Here is a 9,125-nt window from a genome sequence, read left to right as displayed (position 1 = left end):
GCTCCTTTTTGCAGGACGATAAGGGCAGCTTTGCAGCCCTTATGATGCTGCTTCCGGCCAGAGGCGTGTGAGCACTCCGGTGCTCTTACGACATGAGGCTGCTCCCCGTGTGGATGGGGCTGCAGCCTTGTGATGTAATGGCACTGATATTAGGGTTCAGCACATATATGCTGCGCCGTAGTGAGCCCTAATTTTGGTGTCAGCAGGGCATCACAAAGCGTCCATGTGTACCACTCCTTAGTTCACCAACTGCTTTCATTCCTGGAGATCTGATATGGCAGTGGTGACACACGCCCTAACATCATCCAATTTGGATTACTGTAATGATTTTATCTGAGGCTACTTTTGTTTGGAAATGTCAGTTGAGACATGACTCCTTTGTTATACAATCCGCCCTTGCCATACACAGATCATCAGTTCCAGACACACACTCCCATGCATAAGGCAAAAACCCCAGAACCTCAAGTTTGGTTCCATTTGTATGAATGGGGTATGCTCCTGTGTGGCACAGGCACACACCTCATTCATTCTATTGGCCTTGCTGTCCATTTGACCTTGAGTCCATGTATGGCAGGCCCACATGTGGGCACGCTGTAACATTCCAGTTACTACTATTTCGGTTCAAGGCACAATTCAAAGTGCTGATTTTGAGCTGCAGAGCGCAGATCTGCATGATCATATTCTCCCATCTGAGTCCATCTATGCCTCAAGACCTTCAGAAAATACTTTCTTTGTCCTACTACCTGGTGAGGATGTAAAAGAGAGCCTTCATGGATTTCCCAATACAGCTATACAGCTGAAATGAAGAAAGTTTAAAGATATGTAGAGTGGCTTTTTCGTTGGAAATATTGTTAGTTTCCTGTGATTCTGGTAGTCCATCCAGACAAATATCACCATTCAGAATTCTTTAAATGTAACTATATGTTTGAAACAAACTTTGGTTGGATCTTGAAATAAACCCTGCAAGTCTGAAGTCTGCCTACTCCTACTTTATATAGTATGACACAGCAGTTAACATAGAGCTATCAGCATGGAAAGGCTTCCTAGTGTTCTAATCTCATTGATCAACCATATCTAACTAATGAACAAAAGTCAGCCACTGAAATTCAGATATTACACCTTCACCCAGCTACAGTCAAAGAATGATTTCTACATACTTTATTCTACACACATTATACATTTCTACACATATTATAGGGTAGCACAGAGGAATATGGTATAAAAGGGGCAAAAAAGAACTCCCAAAAATTTTTGGGTCAGGGCCACCCTAGAGCCACTCATCCCAGAGCCACAGCAACTACATGCACACAGCCCCTATCCAGCCCATCATTGCTCTTTCAAAGCAGGTTCTGAAAAGGAGCAGTTTTTAACTGCTCCTTTTCAGGGTGGCTTGGCAGTGGCTTCCATGCAGCTTGGAGGCATGTGTAAAGTGATCATCATGTCCCCAAGCTGCCCTGAAGCAGGCTTTTCTCGCCTGTCTATTTCATGTCTATGTTCACCAGAGAGCTAAAATTTCTGTGGAGAAATTATATATCAGCAGCACATGTACAGCTGAACCTTGGTATCCATGGGGGATCTGTTCTGTAGCCCCTCCATGGATGAAAAATATGTGTGGCCTCAAGTCCCTTTGTTCTTAATGTTGGCATGACATGTATGTGGCCTCTAGTGTGGCCACATGTGCACACCGCCATTGGGGACAACTTGGCTGTGGCTCCCTTGAGGTCCATCTTCCCTTGTAAACACACACGTGGAACCTGCACTTGATTGGAAAAAAATCTTTAACTTAAGATAACACAAAGAATCCTCCTCAAACTAACTAAGGCTTTTGAGACTTTCTTCAGACATCTCTTTTCCAAACTTTAGCAACTCTTTCACTCTTTGTCTTCAGAGTAAAGGGGCACTCCCAGTGGCTTCCCATCTCCAGTCTTTCTATCTCTGCTTGTTCAAGGTAACGTAGTTGGAGTCTCTGCTCCTAGTGTTGTCCTCTGTGTTCCCACCAGGTTCCTCCCAGGCTCTCTTGTCCAGACCCTGATGGCCCTCCACCCTCTCTGCTGGCCCAAGTACTCAGATTCCCTTCCCAGCGCAGGACTTGTAAAACTACCACCAAGTGTGGTCCTACCTGAGGGCGATCACGAGGCACTTGCAAAGTTATCGGGTACCCCACTCAACCCGGATTTCTTGTTATCCACTCTCTCCCTCTCATGTCCACCTCATCATGCCCGGTTCTTCCACGACTCCACCTGCTGCCAACCATCTGTCCTTCTCTACTTTTATCTCGCGAGCCCCAGCCCCTTCCCTCCAGGTGTGTGGCTGCCTCACCTTCCTTCCCTATCTCAGCGTCAACCTGTATCACCCTTCTACTGCCTTCTGGACTCCAATTCCCATCGTCCTCACCTCTTCCATCCCCTCCCTCATCTTCCTCTGTCCAATCAACCCGATCCTGATCCTCCACCCCTTTACAACCATATAACATTAAGAAATAAAATAATGAAACAGTGGGGCATCCATAATTCATTTATTCTTTTTTGGTGGAAAGATTATATAATGTAGACCTTCAGACTTGGCAGTTGGACCAAAATATCTGAAAGACCAATGATTCCTCAACCCTGATGTAAAGAGTCTCCAGAAAACAAACTGATTTTAAGGATGTCCTCACTGCCCCCCTGCATGGATTACAAGCATGTCAGTGTGCTTTTCAAAAACCTCCATTTGACAAGTGAGATATCAGAATCAGTTTAGAACTTCTCAAAGAAGAAGGGGCTGTTGATTTCGGTGATGAGAGTGGGAACTCCACAGCATTATTTTTTCTTCTGTAATTGGGACTGAGTCTGATAGAAACTTCTCCTTTAGAAAAGCCAACAAAACTTTACATAAAAATTTGGATCCAGTACTGCCTGGTTTCCCTTTCAGGCATTGCAAATTAATATTGTCAAGCAGAAAAGCAAAGGAGATGTGCAGAACCAAACTAGGTAAGGGATCTGACCACTGTAACTACAGTTTTCAGCCACTGTCAAAATCTAACTACAAATGAGCATGATCTTTCTAAAGTGGTCATTAAAATTCCTTTTGAGTCTTCATCATTAAGCAAGTCCTCAGAGAGGGAAACTTCATACCTGGCCAAAAATGGTGTGTTAATGGAGATGCACCCTGTATAATTGCTGTCATCCATCACTTCCTCCACCCTCCTCCTCTGATGTTGATAAAGTGCAGCTAAATATTTAAATAAACCATTTATCTTCAGAAGCTGGAGGATTAAATGCAGCCAAAATGCTTAGTGTAGTCAGCAAATGATACAAATCCATGGATTAAACAGGATTTTCTGGATAGAACTAAATCTGCTTCAGCATTATTTAAAATAAAATACTTAGTGACCAAGATCTTTGCTGAGATGGGTAATGGACTCAAACAAAAGCATATATAATTCTTTAATGTGTCAATGGCACATAAAATAATTTATTGTTTACTGATCAAATTTTATCTTTATTTTTATTTTTATTTATTTATTTTACATTTTACTTGAAGGAGCATGTGTACTACAATTTCTGTTGTAAATCCCTCCAAATATATAGTTTTCACATAAAGACAAAAATACATTTTAATCTTAAGAGAAAGGTACAGATTAGACAGACTGGACACAAAAGAGGGATTCTCTGAAATTCTCATCCATGGCCACATCTGGATATAGCTGCTGTCATCTTGTCCTGGGCCCAGTGCTATTCAACATCTTTATCAATGACTTGGAGAACAAAATTGGGGGCATACTTATCAAATTTGCAGATGACCCCAAACTAGGGGGAGTAGCTAATACCCCAGAGCTCAGGATCAAAATTCAAGATGACCTGAATAGACTAGAAAGGTGGGCCAAAGCTAACTAAAAGAAATTCAACATGGAGAAATGTAAGGTACTGCACTTAGGGCGGAAAAATGAAATGCACAGATATAGGATGGGTGACACCTGGCTGAATGAAACTACATGTGAAAGGGATCTGGGAGTCTAAGTAGACCACAAGGTGAACATGAGTCAACAGTGTGATGCAGCAGCTAAAAAGGCCAATGCAATCTTAGGCTGCATCAATAAAAGTATAGTGTCTAGATCAAGGGAAGTAATAGTGCCACTATATTCTGCTCTGGTCAGGCCTCACCTGGAATATTGCGTCCAGTTCTGGGCACCACAATTTTAAAAAGATGTGGAGAAACTGGAGCATGTCCGAAGGAGAGCCTCTAAAATGGTGAAGGGTCTGGAAGCCATGCCCTATGAGGAACGACTTAGGGAGCTGGGGATGTTTAGCCTGGAGAAGAGAAGGTTAAAAGGTGATATGATAGCCCTGTTTAAATATTTGAAGGGATGTCATATTGAGGAGGGAGCAAGCTTGTTTTCTGCTGCTGCAGAGACTAGGACCAAGAACAATGGATGCAAGCTACAGCAAAAGAAATTCCATCTCAACATTAGGAAGAACTTCCTGACGGTAAGGGCAGTCCAACAGTGGAACACACTTCCTTGGAGTGTGATGGAGTCTCCCTCTTTGGAGGTCTTTAAGTAGAGGCTGGATGGCCATCTGTCAGGGATGCTTTGATCTGGATTTCCTGCATGGCAGGGGGTTGGATTGGATGGCCCTTGCGGTCTCTTCCAACTCAATGATTCTATGATTGAGATCTTGCTAGACAGTTATAATGTTATAAACTAGACCTATAAGCGTATAATTACACTGGCCCGTTACAGACCGCCCAAAAGGGGCGGTCTTGGGCCGCTGCCGGTTGCAGCACGGAGGAGCTGCAGCAGCCAAACCATGTGACTCCTCGGCACTGCAAAAAAGGAGTGCAGAAATCGCACTCCTTCCAGCAACCCGGAAGAGCCGCCTCAAGTGCCAAAGCACGCACTCGCAACGGCTCTTCCGGGTTTAGACGTCCGGATGTTGTGCGGCCGTTACGTCAAGATGGCCACACCCATCTGTATAGGGCCATCTTGCCGTACGGAATACGCGTGAGGGGCAAGGCGCGTCCGGAAGCGCCGCCCCTCGCGTGTATTCTTGGCGCAACGATGGCGCCGCTTAGGCCCGTCTGTAAGGCGCCTTTGTTTTCACATTTGTGATTGTGGCACCATTGGCACAACTGCAAATCCCCCTGAAACTTCCCTTAAAAACCAGCCAGCCATTCCAAGTGATAAAAGCCCCATTCACACTATGAAAACAATCCGGGATGAATCCGGGTGAATCCTTCTTGTGCATTCACATCCCAAGAATGTATTCAATGCACTTTTGGGGGAGCTGGCAGAAACCCCACTTAGCCAAAGATGTTCAATACTGCTTTTCCCCCTCACTTTCCTAACAGATCCACATCAATCTGTATTATCATCATCAGTGTGAATAAGCTTCCAAAAGTATTTGGATCACTTTGCATTGTTTGAAGGGAGGGAGGCAGCTCCATTTTATCCCGAAACAATGGCATATGTGAATAACACAAGGGTTAAAATGACTTGGACAGATTTAGGAACCCAAAACATAATGGGAACAACAATCTCAATATGCATCCCGTGCCATGATCCATATCTCCTCCAGACTAAGAGAGAGAGAGAGAGAGTTTGAATTCCACCCTAGTTCTGTAGTGCCAGCAAGTAGGATGTTGTGATCACCAGTCAATGGCAGTACAAGAAGAAGAAGCAGGACCACAACTTTTAATTCCAGTGTTGCTTACTGGCAGGAGGGGCCTGGTCACATTAATCTGCAGCACCTGCAGCCAGTGCCACAGTACTCCTTAACTGGGGATGGCTGAATGGCTTTCAAGTAAGCTGTCAGGGATCAGATAAGGAAATTGATCAAACCTACAGTATCACAAGCTCTATGGCAGGATCTCAACCAACCTATCTAACAGTTGAACCTTTCTCTCTCTGAGAGCCATCTCAGCTCTGTTTTGTGGGAATATAAGATGGTGGACTATTAGTAATGTACATCATATCTGGAGGAAGCCCAAGTCAAATTAGGCTGGTGTAAACCAGTGTTTCTTGAGGTAAAGGGAGCTTCCCTCCAAAGCTAACAGAATTGAAGCTGGATCCCTGGATTGTTAAAACAAACAAACAAACAAACAAAAAACAAAACAAAACTGGGGTTTTAGAAATAAGGAAGGAAGAAACAAAAGGCAAACTGTTGAACAATTTTTAATTTACTACTTTTTTTACTTTTTTATTGTGCCAAAATCATAATGTGTAAAATCAAACAAATTCAAAAGAATAATCTGGTAGATCACAAATTAGAATCCAAGTTTATAAATTTCTGGATCAGAAAGCTCTGAGTGGATAAATGAAATCTTTTCAGTAAACAATTTGAGAATTCCTAGTCCAGAAATTTCTGAACTTTGATTCTAAATAGATCCATGTCAGGCTTTTTAATTAATAAAACAACCATTGTTTGAACATCTTGAGACTTCTCTCTAGTTTTTTTCTATGGATTCCAGCAGTGGCATCACTGGGGGTGTGTGGACTACACTGGGTGATGCCTAGTCAGCCCCCCATCCCTCAAATTCTGCTTACCCTGTGTGCTGCTCCATCCCCCACGCCAGCAGCTTTTTCAGGAATGGGAAAATCCCAGTCTTGAAAAGCTGCAGGAGAAGCCCAGGTTGGATACTGGCTGTGTACCGTCCAGGCTCCCAGCCATGTGATCCACACAATTATAACCTGCGTCTATTCTAGCACAGATCTCCTGTGTCATAATCTCCTTTGTATACTCAGGTATGCCTGCACATGGACATTAACAGAAAAAGTGAGGAAATTGAATATTCTTACTCCATTTTAACCACCTTGACTTTGTATGAGGCAGTGTTTTTAGAATGAATTAACAGTGAATCTGCTGAGATATTGCCTATTCTCTCTTTGATGCCAGTTGCATTCATTTTGTCTACCTTGTATGGTAAATGGTTCTAAATTAAAAAGTGTCACTAATTTGAAAGGTACTAATTACTTTTGGATGAAATTGATTGAGAAGAAAAGGATAGTAGCAACTGAAACAAAGAGTAACCATTTCAGTACTAGAAAATTTTAAATAGTATAGTTCAGTTACTGTAGAAAGTCAGAGCTCAGAGATGTAGTGATTGATCTTTACTCTTTAGTTTTACACATAGTGCCTCTGGCCTCAACAGCAATACAACATGTGGGACTGTATCATAAGAGGATAGGAAGTAAAGAGAGTTAACCCCATGAACATGGGCTTAAAATGATTTCATCTTAATATCTGTTAAAGGACATTCAGTTAGCAGAATGCACTGGAGATGAGCATACTGAGCTATATTCTAGCAATATATATCTGGAATTAATACACTGATCCTCAGCATATTTTTTTGAGATTGTTTTCTGTGGACAAACATCAGCTGTGAAAACCAAACCAAACCCAACCCAAAACATAGTTTTTACTTTTAAACATACCTTCCAAAATTCCACATATAAAAACTGGCAGACATTTGGTCAAGAAACATCAGAGAGTAATGAAGGTGGCAAAAATTATTAATGAGGAAGAACAGACAGGAGAGGTTACAACAGTTTGCTTTTGCCTGAGTCTACAGAGAAAGGAAAGATTCCATCCCTCCTTTTCTCTCTCTCCTGTTGAGTGGATTGACTGTGAGGTACTCTGTACTTTAAATTCAGTTGGAAGCAATTGAAGTAAACTGGGAACAAAGTGGAAAGTAGGAGGAAGGGAGAGAAATTGGGACATTTTATATGCAGCTTAAAAAGTGGGATGACTGAGGATTAGCTTGGCACAATTGGAGGATTTTAGATAAGGGAAGGAAAGAAGCCCTATGTTTTCCTGAATTAATAAGGACTAGAACTGGGGAGAGGGAGAGGCCTGGACACTTCAATGTTACCTTTCATACAAAAGGATGAATAGAGCTATCTTATTGGAAAGTAGACCAATGTGCCACACAACAGCTGCAGCTTCAGCAGTGCAGAAAATAGTATACAGCAGACATAGGCAGAAATTCTTGGTATGAAAATAGGGGTGTTACGAATATGTCCTTATTTTTATCTGTGAAATGTTGGATGTTGGATGTTGAATCTAGGCTAATAATTGAAAGAGGCGCTTTGCTCTTTCATCTGTGGCCTACATAGAACCAATTTTCATTCAATTACATTTAAATGAATTAGGGAAATGTAACTCTGCACTACAACATCTCTTTGTTCTTGATATTTAATTGTCTGACCGTCTCATCTAATCGCTGACATCTCATCTCATCACCAGACTATCCATGTGTAATTTATTCCTATGGAAAAGTTAAGCTGTGTTTATTTTAACATTATTGATTGTGCTCTGAGGTGTATCCTTGAATCTTTGGTTTGCAGTGTCATCTCTTAAGTGCCTAGGATTGAATATACTAGTAATGGGAAATACAGATTCTTCCAGATATTCTTGGACTGCAGTTCCCATTTATATCTTAACAGTGGGCAAGATGGATAGAGATGATAGAAGTTTTTTTCAGTCTTACAGCAAATGGGGGCCATACATTCCACAACCCTGTTGTATACCAACCTACATCAACTAAATGCAGGGCTGCCTGGCTTTTGGACCATGTGAACCACTGACCAAGATACCTTAAATGCTTAGCTTTTACCTTACTTCCAGATGGAGATTGTTTCTTCCTTTAGAGTAGTGGTGAACAACTGTGGGTCACATATGCCCCTAATTCCTGGATCCTCCCAGAAAAGAGAGAGAATTGCCACTCCTTCCATCATCCAGTAGCTGTGATTCTTCTTTCAAAATGACTCCACCATAACATTTACAAAAGGAGTTTGGGGTTTTTTTTAAGTATATGCTGTTGTTGTTGTTGTTGGGCATGCCTTCAAGTCATTTCCAATGGTGATCCTAAGGTGACCCTATAATGGAGTTATTCTGGCATGATTTTTCAGAGGGAGTTTGCTTTAGCCTCCCTCTGAGGCTGAGAGAGTGTGACTTGCCCAGTGGATTTCCATGGCCAAGTGGAGGTTCAAACTATGGTCTCCAGAGTCACTGTCCAGTGCTCTAACTACTAATTAAGACTCATGTGAAGTACTAAAGAAAGACTGTTTAGGTATGACTTTAGCACCAGATCCTGATCTTGGAAATTAAGCAGGGTCAGCCTTGGTTAGTACTTAGGAAACCACCAAA

Source organism: Sceloporus undulatus, chromosome 4 (assembly GCF_019175285.1).
Source record: "Sceloporus undulatus isolate JIND9_A2432 ecotype Alabama chromosome 4, SceUnd_v1.1, whole genome shotgun sequence".
Taxonomy (NCBI): Eukaryota; Metazoa; Chordata; class Lepidosauria; order Squamata; family Phrynosomatidae; genus Sceloporus; species Sceloporus undulatus.
Note: the sequence above shows the minus strand (reverse complement) of the source record.